This window comes from Cicer arietinum, chromosome 2 (assembly GCF_000331145.2).
Source record: "Cicer arietinum cultivar CDC Frontier isolate Library 1 chromosome 2, Cicar.CDCFrontier_v2.0, whole genome shotgun sequence".
Taxonomy (NCBI): domain Eukaryota; kingdom Viridiplantae; phylum Streptophyta; class Magnoliopsida; order Fabales; family Fabaceae; genus Cicer; species Cicer arietinum.
In genome coordinates, this window is record NC_021161.2 from 51,823,699 (window position 1) to 51,837,480 (window position 13,782).

Genomic DNA, 13,782 nt, shown 5'->3' on the forward strand with positions numbered 1-13,782 from the left:
TATTTATTATTCAGAGTTATTATTAGCGACTTATTTATTATTCAGAGTTATTATTAGCGACTTATTTATTATTCAGAGTTATTATTAGCGACTTATTTATTATTCAGAGTTATTATTAGCGACTTATTTATTATTCAGAGTTATTATTAGCGACTTATTTATTATTCAGAGTTATTATTAGCGACTTATTTATTATTCAGAGTTATTATTAGCGACTTATTTATTATTCAGAGTTATTATTAGCGACTTATTTATTATTCAGAGTTATTATTAGCGACTTATTTATTATTCAGAGTTATTATTAGCGACTTATTTATTATTCAGAGTTATTATTAGCGACTTATTTATTATTCAGAGTTATTATTAGCGACTTATTTATTATTCAGAGTTATTATTAGCGACTTATTTATTATTCAGATGCACCCCTCAATGGGAAAAAAGTCAAACAAAAAGTTTTTGCTAATGTAACAAGAACGAGATTATATTTTGTTGCTATCACGTAACCCATATCAGGAATGGTCATCCACTTCTCGTTAGCTTGGTTTTCCAACTCAGTTACAAGTAAAGACTCTGTCACTTCTTGCAAACGTTCCTTGAATAATGCAACATATAAATCAGGTTTGGACTTAATATCTATATATAACTGTCGACGTATAATGCTCCAGTATTCTTCACCATGACCAAGTAAAGCAGCAATAGCACGATATCCACAGTTTCCATCTGCTTTAACATTAACTATGTCTTCAATATATGGATGGATTAAAGAAGGAAACTCGTGAAAATATTTTTTAACCTGGTGGGAGACTTGTTTGGATGCTTGCTGGGAGACTTGAGTATCAACATGCTCAAAGTATGATGGGTCGCGATATACGTCATATCCCTTCGGCTTATTGCCTTTTTTCTTAACACCACCTTTTGTTTTGATTTTATCCACTGGTGCACACATTGATGTTGTCTCCGGATATGCTATTTCACGCAACTTGCTCTTTAATGCCCTTCTTCCAACAACATTAAGTGTTTTCCATGTTTTCTAAATTATATTCATCTCCGATATAATGTCCAACTTTGAATCATTTGTCAACTGTTCATCCTCTTGATCAATATTCAAGGTTAATTTCCTCCAATGTATATGAACAACATCTAATGGGATTGGAACACCTTCCATCTTGTATCGTGCTAACTCACATGCACAAGGTAATCCATGAGTCTTTTTAAGTATACAACAACACACACCTTTATCGTTACCGACATAACTGACTCTCTTGTATTCTTCAACAATATCACCTAAGGCTTTGTTGGATACCACCCAAGTCAATTTCTCAAAGAATGGATTGTTGTGTATATGCTCTTTGCGACCCTTACTTATCTCAAATGAACATTTGATCTTAATAATTTGAAACTTCAACATGTCATTCATACCATTCCATGCGTTACAAAAATTTCCTTTACTGTGTTCCAAAAATCTCTTCAATGACCAATGAGCAGACTCAACCCTAATATTTAAACAAAAAAATACAAAATGTGAAGTTTTAATCATATATCATGCATAAAATAATATACAAAATGTGAAATTTTAATGACATACCTATTAGTCGTAGTATTTCCTAGATGCAATACTCGATTGGTCCATGCTTCAACAAATCTTTCCTTATGAGGATTCAACCATGTGTCTCTGACGTAGTCAAAGAAAATAATATTATCGACACATGCTTGCTCAAATATTTGCAAAAGTTCCTCGTACTCCTTCTCTTCAGAACAATAAACAATTTTCCTCCACAACTCAAGAATGGGTTCTTGCATGTCTTTCTTTAATATATACTGTTTGTATTTGGCTCCAACATTTTTGTTAATATGAAGTTGGAAAAGTAAATTTGTTGAAGATGGAAATACAACTTTAATTGCATTCATTAAAGCAAGTTCTCTGTCAGTCACAATCACCTGAGGAAATGTCGTGTTTGAAACAAACAAATCTTTTAACTTCTCCAATGCCCACCAAAAGTTGTCTCGACGTTCAGAATCCATATAAGCAAATGCAACATTCAATGTCAACCCAGTTAAAGTTACACCAACAATTTCAAACAACAGTAACCTATACTTGTTGGTTTTGTAGGTGCTATCCATGATGAATACAAGAGGGAACATGTTCAGCAAAGTTATGGAATCTGGGTGCGTCCAAAACATATCCCTCACAACGTTGGAGTCCTCATGAGTCCTACTCCAACAAGTATATTTCTCAGCTTCAAGTAACTTCAACAAATGTTGCATATCAGTTCTAGGTCCCATCAAATTCTTCCTGTATGTACTTCGTCGCTTATAAATTTGATAGATACTAGTCACATTCTCCGTATCTCGATCTCTCAAATATGACAAGATGTATCTCAGTGCAACGTGATATTTTGTCAACTCGTCAACATGTTTCTTATCTTCTTCTGTTAAGCGTCCCATAAATGCATTATTCTCAAAAGTAGCTACTAACTCATGGTTGTGAAGTCCACAGATTAAACTAATAATCCATCCTTCATCATTTTTCAGTGGTCTCGATCTAAGTTTAAACGGACATCCACACCTTTTAGTTGAAGTACCTGTGTCATTTTTATTTGACTTATATTGTCCACCTCTATCACAACCAAGAATTAATTTTGACTTTCTTCCTCTCTTTCCAGTCTCTACGTCTGATCGAGTAATGATAACTGCTACTCGATTTTGTCGACCTATCTCTCTTGCCCATGATATGACAACTTCTCGTGACTTAAAAATTTGATCAGTTCTAAATGCTTCAGCTAAATCTATAAATACTGGTTGTGTGTTTTCCATCCCTATTTCAAAAAAAAAAAAAAATTAAAATAAAATAACAAACAAAATAAAAAAAATATTCAAAAAAAAAATTAACTATCGAATTTTTGAAATTTCCGGATTAACTACTAGAAATTTCAAAAAACGAAATTTCCGGTGAACAAAAACTAACTACCGAATTTTTCAAAATTTTTGAAATTTCTGGTATTGAAATTACAACTGTTGGAAATTTCATTGACCAAATTTCCGATAATAAATATAACTACCGGAAATTTAGTTGCAAAAAATTACTTACCGGAAATTTCAACGAGGGGTTCAGATTTTGGAGTAATTTTTTTTATCGCTCACGTGAATGAATTTATTAAGGATAAAACTGAGTTTTTAACAAATTAGGGAGGGTACAAGTTTAAATGGGAGGTACAAAAGCTAATAGTCCACATGTAATATAACTCTTGGGCCCAACATATATGTTTCACAAAAATATGTTTCACTTTGACATTTAATATTTTAGAGTTTTTTTTCACCTCTAATGTTTTTAACAAGCCACACATGTCTAGTAGTATACTTTAGGGCAGGAAAATTGTATTTTTTTTGTCTAAAAATATGTTTTCAGACAATGTAAAAACTGTGTCACCAAGGTGCCTTGGTAGAAGGCTTCAATTAGAGAGAAAACTCACATGTATCTATTTGAATGATGACTTTTTTATTCATATAATTTTAGTTGACTGATTCATATTCGAGTGTTTTTTTTTTTTTTCTGCCTAACTTTATTTAGACTAACAAGCCATTTATTTTTAGGTGTAAACACATAAAATGTAAATATCAAGTTGGTTCTTATAATTTTTCAAGTTATGCATATTGATTTCTTCTAAATGTTTCAAATTTTACACATTAAAAGCTATTTACTTTTCAAGATTTGTAGATTGGTCGATTCTTCAAAATTTTCAAATGGATCCCCATATATTTTTTTAAATCTGTATATTGATCCCTTAACTTTTCTAAAAGTTCAAACTAGACCAAAAATTTAAAATGTAATTTTGACCTGCTTTTCTTTTTTATATTACATTTTACCCAAATAGTTTTGAAATTTATAAAAAGTTGCCCAACCATAAATAAGATATCATTTTTATATTTTACATGTTGGTTAAATTACTATATAAAAAAAAAACTAAAATGAATAATTTTAATTACTCTATACAAAACAAAACAAATGAATAAAATTCAATTGGATCATCATTTCTAAGTACATAATCCAAATACACATTTAGATTTTAATCTTGCTAGGACTGATCTTGATAAGTTTGACATGGAGGGTGTAGATGCAATAACATTGTTACATTTTTCATGATAGGAAGTAAAAAGAGAAGTCAAAGAAAAATGAAAAGGTGAGTAACCTCATAAAGCTAAAAAACTAATGTTCTTTATTTATTTCCAAAGTACAAAAAAGCAAAAAGCCTTAGTAATGCCCGTGTAATTGATTAGACATGTTCAAATTGAGTACTGTGGTTGGGTGTAAAAGGATGATATTTTGTTCACACTTTCCATCCATTACCTCTAATAATTTATACTCCTAATTTATAGCATTCAAAAACAATGAAAAGTGATTTGGAAACAAAAACCCTGAACTTGAGGATACAAAATAAGCCACGATGGGATCAGACAGTGATTTGACCTTTTCATTTGACAATTATAAAATTTTCAATGAAATTTGACCAGGTAAAAGAATAAAATATATTTTTAAAACTAATATATTAAACTTAACTAATATAAAAAAATAATAACCGACAATAGTTATTTAAAAAAAATTAAGTTCGATGATATTTTAAATATTCAAATTCATCTATAATTTATGATATACTAAATAGACTAATAATATATTTTTTAACATAAATAATTAATTTATTTGTAAGAAAATAATCGTCTATTTATTTATGAGTTTTGTTTTTATAATCTTCATTGCTGTTAAAACTCTCTTTGTAGTTATTGAAAAGATTAGAATAATTAAAATATAATGAATGAAATTATTAATCAAATATTAATTTTTTAATTGACTTATTTTTATTAATTTGAACAAATAAATTATTTAAAATAGCATAAATAATATAAAAATATATCAACTTATTAAAAACATGCTATAGCCAAAACTGCCTCATGAATACACTACCCTTCACCCCTGATATTGGTGGAGCATGTAAAGATAACTATGTAGATTATACGGTCAATAAAGCATGACATTTTAATAATGGAAATGGAATTATTGAGAGGCACAAGCATCTTCATCAAAGAACAAAGCCAGAAATTAAGTGGAGCAATTTGAGCGGTTTGTAAAATTTTAGTGTATGTTATGGATCAAAATATATATGTTAATATATAAAGCATTCATTCATTCACACAAGGTGGATGTAATTAATGTTTTAAATTGCAATACCTTTAAATATTTATTATTTTAAATTTGACCTATAGAATATATTTTATATAAAAATATAACAAAATGTGGTTGCGGCTTCCATTGTGGTGGCAATATGATTATTGAGATATTTAAAAAATTATATTATTGTCGTAATTATGGTTAGCAATCCACGGTTTAGGTGATACATCTCCATCATAGAGAAATTGCAATGCTTCAATGCTTGATTTACAATATTAACTATGTGTTGGTAACGTTTTCATATCGTATTCATTGTTTTTAATAAAAGATGTCGACCTACTTTGGTCTTTTGTTTATGATTTTGGGAAGCAATCACAGTTGTTAGAGAAAATTAATCAAATAATTAGAAAGAAACAAAGACTCCAATTGTTTGTAATTGACAAGGATTTGTGATATTGATTAGGATCAAATCAAGTCACCCAAGCATGTGAATTTGGAAGACTATCTTGGCCATTCTTCATCTATGATTTTGGATGGCTAGGGATGTGTTGGAGAGTTACACACATGAAAAAATCAACAATAAATTAAATTAAATGTTTTAAGATTATAAAATTCTTTAACATATATTTTTATTCGAAATTTTAAAATATTAGATATATAAATTTACTCTCTTATATATTCAATATTTAATTTATTTATAATCGATGTAATCCTTAATCGATTAAACTTAAATCTAATAAGATGTATGATATAGATGATAGTTTATTGATGGGATTTTATTATATTAATTGTTAATTATAAATCATGATTATGGTCCATCAATCTGTATTATTATTGGGGATTCAAAAGTCCAATTGATGTGCATTGAATTTGATACTTGGTGACTCTAGTGCACGTGTGCCATGCATTAAGGACAAAAGTTCCTATGATGGTACACTAGTAGACCATATTATTAAGGGCTCCACTCTAAATTCAAATTATGAAATTAATCTCTATCCGTCTTCTCTATGTTTTTATCATTCAATTTCAACAATAATTTGGGAGGAGTCATTACTACGTATCATATAATTAAACTTGTCCGTATAATGACTAGAGAGCTAGTTATAATCAACATAAAACAAAACACGTAGTTTTCTTGATGTAATAACAAATATGAATATATTTACCAAATTCTTATGTTTATTTAATTAAAATTATTGAAAACTTGTTTCTTGAGAAAATTAATTGATTGAAGAGTACTTTTGGAAGGCTAACATTAAATATAGTAATATTAGGTAGAATTTGTTTATATTTGAGTTCACAAAATATAATTTGTTTTTTATTTTTATATTTGAGACTAAAGGTAGTAAATAAATATAAATGGCCTCAATCAGACAATCCAATATTATATGAACTTCAACATGGTGAGGGTTCAATAATTTTTTTTTATAATATAATAAAATATGGGTAATTTTTTTTGTTAAATATATTTTTAGCCATCAAAATTATGACCTTTCAGGTTTAGTTTCTAAAATATTTTATTTATATTTAGTCTTTATTTTAATTTTATAATAATTTTTTAAAAAAATAAAAATATTAATTTTTACAAAAAAAAACTTTTCAAAATAGGAATTAAAAGCGAATAAAAAAATTTGGAGACTAAATTATATTTTTTATAATAATTAAAATTAAAATTTTATAAAAATTAATTAATTTTTTAATTATTAAAATTATACTTTCTTTTTATTAAAAACCAAAATTTTAATATTAGATCAACATCTTCAAATATTTAAAAATATTTAAGACATTTATTTGTTATTTTAGAAACTTGGTGTGAAAATAAACTTTCTATTCTTGTGTACATTAAAACCATATAAATTTTGGCCAAAGTCTTTCATATACACATCAAGTGGCCCATCTTTCAGCATCCCTTGAAATTGAGGGTCAATGATATAGTGTTTGCCGACAGTAATAACTAGTAATAACATAAACATGAGACTCATTATTGTAATTTAATGAAGTGGTGGTTATGTGTTATATTGCAATATTAATACTATGTTGCTTGCAACCACTTTATTGTCGGACAAATATTCAAAGCCATAACAACAAACTAGTTGTGTTCGTGTATAACAACATGCTATGAGGGGAAGGATTTATGAGATACTTTTTCACAAAAAATCATATAAATAAAATGGTGGGGGTTAGAGCATAGATAATTTAAGGCTAATGCAAGAATTCCCATCCATATATAAATATTGTCTTTTGAATGTTATGGGGTCCCTTGATTCTGACTCTTTTGGCTCATTAATCTATCTTTACCAATGGAATGTGTTTCTTTTTCTTTTTTCTATAAATCATTTGTTATCACTATAATATGATTGCTTTAATGTTTCATTTTCATAGCATCTACAACCTTTTCTAAATTAGTTAAAGAAATTAATAAGCATAGGGCAGGGTCAAAATTTTGAACTACAGCACAACAACCTATGTATATGTTTCTAATCCAAATCGATTAAATGTATTATATTCATTTAATTAGGATGTATAGTGGTTATAGTAGTTTTTTATTTTTTTTATTTTTTTTTTATTGAGGTGATCTAAATATTGGGAACTGTTTCGGTGAAATTTGACTGTTTAAATTTAAATTTAATATTTTAAAATATAAAATTAAGTATTTGACTTTTTAAAAGAGAATAACTCAAGTAGAATAAAATAGATAATATCAACTATTGATGATGAAATCAATAATTGATATTAATTATAATATCAATTTATTTTACTAATTTTTCACTTTAGAGAAGTCAAACTCTAAAATTAAAATCAATCTACATTTTTATTAACAGTTTAATTAAACGACCGTAAATGTTGATTTCACCATTTATATTCAAAATAGAGTAGTTATCCATATTCACCTCTAATTTTTCTACACACATTTAATATTTCATTTCCTCTTTATTTATCTTATTTTCTATCACATCATTATCAATCATTATCGTATTATAATTATTGCACCACTCTATTTCTTTCTCTTTTCAAAGTGAGGATAGAGTAAATAAATGTGCATATATTATTTTACTTCAAAAATGAAACATATGGGACAATTGAGAAAGATTTTGATGCACAGAACTCAACCATGACAAAGTGTAGGTTAGATGAGGCGTAAGGATCTTCAATCAAATCAGGGGTATTTAGTCATCTTTAATGTTGGACAAAGTGGTGCCCTAAATTTGTATGCCTACAAAGCTTGATATAAGTGTGCATGTGTGTGTAGAGATTTGACTCAATGATTCTAGTAGTTTTTAAGTATTATTTTTTATATATAAATTTTATATCGCATATTTTTCAACATAATTTTATATTTATTTAAATATTCAAAGAAATTTTACAACTAAAAATTTTCTGTATATGGCAAGGAGTCATACCAATGCACTTTAATTTTAAGTTTGTAAAAAACAAAATCAAGTTCAAGATAAAGGAGTCATACCATCAAATTTATTTATTTTTGTTTAGCAATGAAAGATTGAAATTGTTATTTAATAAAGACTTATAAAATTATCTTACAAATATATTGGGGAGTCCGAGAGATTTAGGATCTTTATGAGACCTTGACATTCTATTTTTACTTGAAAATCATTGTATAAGTCATTTATTTTATATATTCAACATTTAACTCATTCATAGTTAATGTGAGACTTAACAATCTTCCACATCTTATATATTTGTACAATTATTATTATCAACTGGACTCGCCTTCTAATTACTCTATCATGAAGACTTTGGATACAATAATCCAATACTAAGATCCACTCCCGCTCTCCCATCCAGGCCAATCATGGGATTGTGCCGGCAGACCAACTACATAGGGTCGAAATTTTTTAAGAGTACTACAAGGACAAAAAAAAAAATACTACTTAAAGATAAAATTTACCATTCAGTCTAGAGCCCAAAAATAAAAATCCATAATTTAAAAACATAATCAGATTTTATGAACAAATAAAATGGTCTAGATTTTTTGAACCAAAAAAAAAATTAGAATCAGACTTTCAATATTATTGATGTTATTTACAATTTTTTTAATGATGTTATTTATAATTTAAATAAATCACGAATGGTTCTTTTTAAGTTTTCAATGATTTTTTTATTAGGGGTCCAATTTTTAAGATTAAAACAGAGTCTCCAAAATGTTTGAGACGACTCTGTCTTCCACCGAACTGAACCATAGCTGGAATACTACTTATTAGGGAGTTCGGAGGTGCAGGGTAACAACGAATCAAATGTTCTATAATCCACAAAAGACTTTGGTAAAACATTTCAACCCAAAATCTTAAAACAATAAGTATATGAGTACTTTTCTTATCCAACATTTACTACATTCATAGTCGAAAACTGTTTTAAAATGGTGTTTTACTTTTTATTTTTCAATTTTTTTAATTCTCTAGTCAAAAGTTGTTTTAAAAATTGTTGTTGCCAAGCAAATTTCTTAAAAAATTTCTTTTTAAAAATAATTTTTTTAAATTTATTTATAAAATAATTTTCAAAAACTAAAAAGTAAAACACAATGAAACAAACTCTTAATCACTTACACTTGAACAAACAATACATCTTGAACCTTTCCAAGATATTATAATTTTTAAAACCTTGATGGTGAATTATAATCAATATTGAGTTTTTTTAATACATTTAACGATTATGAACAATTTACCAATTATTTAACTAATCTTTCATGGTGGTGTGGTGTGCCTCCCATAATCTATTATGTTTGGGTTAAACAGAAAGTGACCACTCAATTGGGTAAATTTATTAGAAATAGTCGTTATATTAAAAATATCTTAGTGAGAGTTGGCCCAAGAAGTTTAAAAACATAAAATAACCTTTAAAATTGTGAAAAACATAAAAATAAAATTGAGAAAAACATTAAAATAGTGGCATGCTTTAAATTCGAATCATAAATAGAAGATTCAAAATTTTATACTTTACCAACTACAATAATATGTAACTACAAGTAAATTTGTAACATAATTAATAATATCATAAATACTTAAATATTTGATTCGTCAATGTAAGTTCGCATTTTTTGTATTTTCTTTGTCTTTGTAAGTTTAATTTAATTATTGTTAAAAATAGTTTGTGAGAATCGGAGGAATGATAGTTTGACGAGATACAAAAATAAATTAAATAATTAGAAAATAAATGAAATTTGAAGGTGTTATATTTGAGTACCTCCATCCAAAATTAGAAATAGATTTGCGAATTATGATTCTCTCATCCTTTCTTTATCATCGCATCACCATTATCAAATTACTAACATCGCATAATTATCTTCAAATCAGCATTAATGGTGATTCGAAGATGGTGATGCAATGACGATAGAGAAATGAAGAGAAAACCCTAATCTCAAACCTATTTTTGATTTTAGATGGAGAGACTAAAAATATAACACATTCGAATTTCCATCATTTTTAATTACTCAATTTTATTTTTTTTCATTTATTCCTCTATCATATTAAATTGTCACACCACGCCTCCATTTGCCACATAATTTTTTTTAACGTTAACTAACGACATGGATGATTTTAAAACTAAATTAAACTTATATGGTTTAAATTGAAAAGAAAAAAAACTTATAAGAACAAAAATGAGAAAGGTGTGAACTTATAGCAACAAATCAAATATTTAAGCCTATCCTAAACTATTTAATTTAGAGGGAAATTCTATGATAGACTACTTATAAAAGTGGTCCACCGTAGATTAGAAGTTAAAATTTATAAAAAGTTTTAACAATCATGAACAATATACTTCTAACTCGTACACCTTCTCATTTTTATGAATAAGACAATGATTTAATTAATGTCGCATAAATATATATTTATTTGTTTTTATTTTTATCAAATTAGTATCACTTAAATCACGAAAAATAATAATTAACATTTATTTTTAAAAAGTAACGACAAAAATCGATAAAAGTTTAAATATTTTGTAAAATTGATTCATAGTGGAACCTTATCTTAATCTACTATTGTTAGAAGTTATTTTCATATTGCTGCACTTAGAAAGCTGAAAATGACTTTTTTACATTCTTCCAAAAATTGAATGTGTGGCTTTTTTCATTGCAAATGCAATTATCTGAAGGAATCAAGTTTGCCATAAAAATAAGAAATTAGAAAAATTTAAATTTCATCAGTTTTTAGCTTGCCATAAAAGCAAGTTATCATCTAATTTTGATTTGCAATAAATTCCTATTCCAAATTAAATACTAGCAATCACTTTAATTTTGTCCCTAGCTTCATTGATCTCTTTTGCTAGTATTTCTTTGGAGAAAAAACCATCTAACACAATTACCAGAACTTGCAAATTAAAATCCCAATTTTCACATGTTAATTCCTCACTCTCCATACGCACTTTCACTAATCCATTTATATAAACAAACACTAATTATAGATACATTAATTCCTCACGCATTGTTCCATTTATATGAACAAACATTGATGAGTACTCTCATGAATAAAATGATTAGTCTCAAGTGATTAATAAAAATAATGTCCGAAATTATTATTGGCTAAGTTTTGCTTACCTTCGGACGAAATTATTAAGACTTTATTCTCCTGGAAACTAGATAATTAAAATAAAAAATAAAAATCCATCTCATATAATTATAGATATAGATTTAGTTCATAGAAAATAAAGTAAGTAATATTAATTATTAATAATCAAATGAATTATTAATATCATATACATATGCATAACTAATCATAAGTGGTTTTAATATCAACCGTTGATTCACTTACTTTAGGGAAGTCAAATTCTATTGAAAGAGATTTATCCGATTTTAGTTTCTTTTTATTTTACAAACTCTCAAGGTATCTCCCGTTGAAGGTTAGAGATTTGTCATTTAAGAGATTAATTAGTTTCATTTAGGGTCTATTTGTTACCAAGTATAAACAAATCATTTTGACATTCAATAATTTAGGGTTGTTTACTTTGTTAAAACATCTTTTTTTATTTCCTAATTTTCCCCCTTAATTTTGTTAATTAACGAGGTAAGAGACTTTTGAAGAGAATAATTGTTTACATTTCTAGAAACAATGAAAATGTCAAACAACTGTTTTTACTATTTCCGAAAATAATATTTATTAAATTTCATTTGATCTTCTCTCTACGACAATAATTTATTTCAAAAATATTTTATCAAGATAAAATGAACATATATTTTAGAAAATAAAAATAGAAAATATTTTTACAAAATAAATAGCCCCTTGAAGATGATTTGTTAGAGAAAAAAAATTTGTGCTTATTTATCATTAAAAAATTAGTTATAAAAAATAATTTTTATAAGAAGTTACTCAAAACAATTTCCCATGTGAAGTAGTTTTTATATTCCTTTCATATTATAATTTTGTTTTTCAAAAATTTTAACAAACAAATTAAAACTTTTAAAACTATTTACTTTTTAATAAGTGGTTATCTAACATAAGTTGTAACTAATAGACTCGTAATAAATTGACTTCTTTCAATTATATCTTATACATTGATCCGAGATTGAACATGATTACATAATTAAGGTATTTCTTTATAAATCAATCGTGTATCTTAAAAAAAAAGGTATGAAAATTATAGTTTTATTTTTTTTATTTTTTTCATAGAAGAGTCGATAAACATAATCATAAACTCACATATAACTTTGATGTTTCATATTCGAACCTAAGACAAAACTTTTATCCTAACCATATCATCGACATTTATTATTTGAACTAATATTTAAGAACTAATTTTTAGGCTATAACTCTTGGCACATTGTTGAGAATTTGGTCCAATTATGCAAGTTAGCTAATCAATTTGAGAAATTCAAAGGGTATCAAACAAGTAGCAAGCACCACATCAAAAGCTCCATCAACTACAACCACACAAAAGAGATGGTCCACAAAATGGGCCTAGCTAATTAAAATTAAAGGAAGAAATAATCTTCTTGATTAACTGAATAGAGAGCTATTACACTCAACCATTACCATCATAATGTCTATTCTGTTTGATTATTATCTACCTAGCTATCACTACATCTTAAGATAATTGCATCACCTTAATGACCAGTTTCAGAAAAGTGCTAAAGCCATTTCCCATTCTAAGTGTCACTATAGTCCTAGTGGTACCTTATCTAACTCTTGTTTCTAGCCAATCTTAGCACCTAATATATGAGGATAAAAAGTGATTATCACGGAAGTGGATCCTCTCGCATTTATGATCTTATTATCATGCTAGAAATTATTTGTCATTGAAATGTATTATTTACTATATAGTGTAGCAACTGTAAAAATCATTAAATTTAGAGATTATTTATATTTTTATATCTAATAATTATCAAAATTGTTGTATCATACAACAACTATAAAGAATTCAGAGAGATATTTTATCTCTTAACATAACTTTTGAGAGTACTAAATTTATTTCATTCCATATGCTTGTTGAATACAACAAATAGAAATAAAATCAAAGATTTTAGGTTAAAAATTATATCCCAACTAGATTGTGAGCCTATTTACATTAAAATCAGTAAATATTTAGGTTTAGTTTTTTTTTACAATACAAATATATATTTTGTTTTACTCTAGAAATATTAGAAAAATACTTTTGGCGGTTGTAATTTTGGT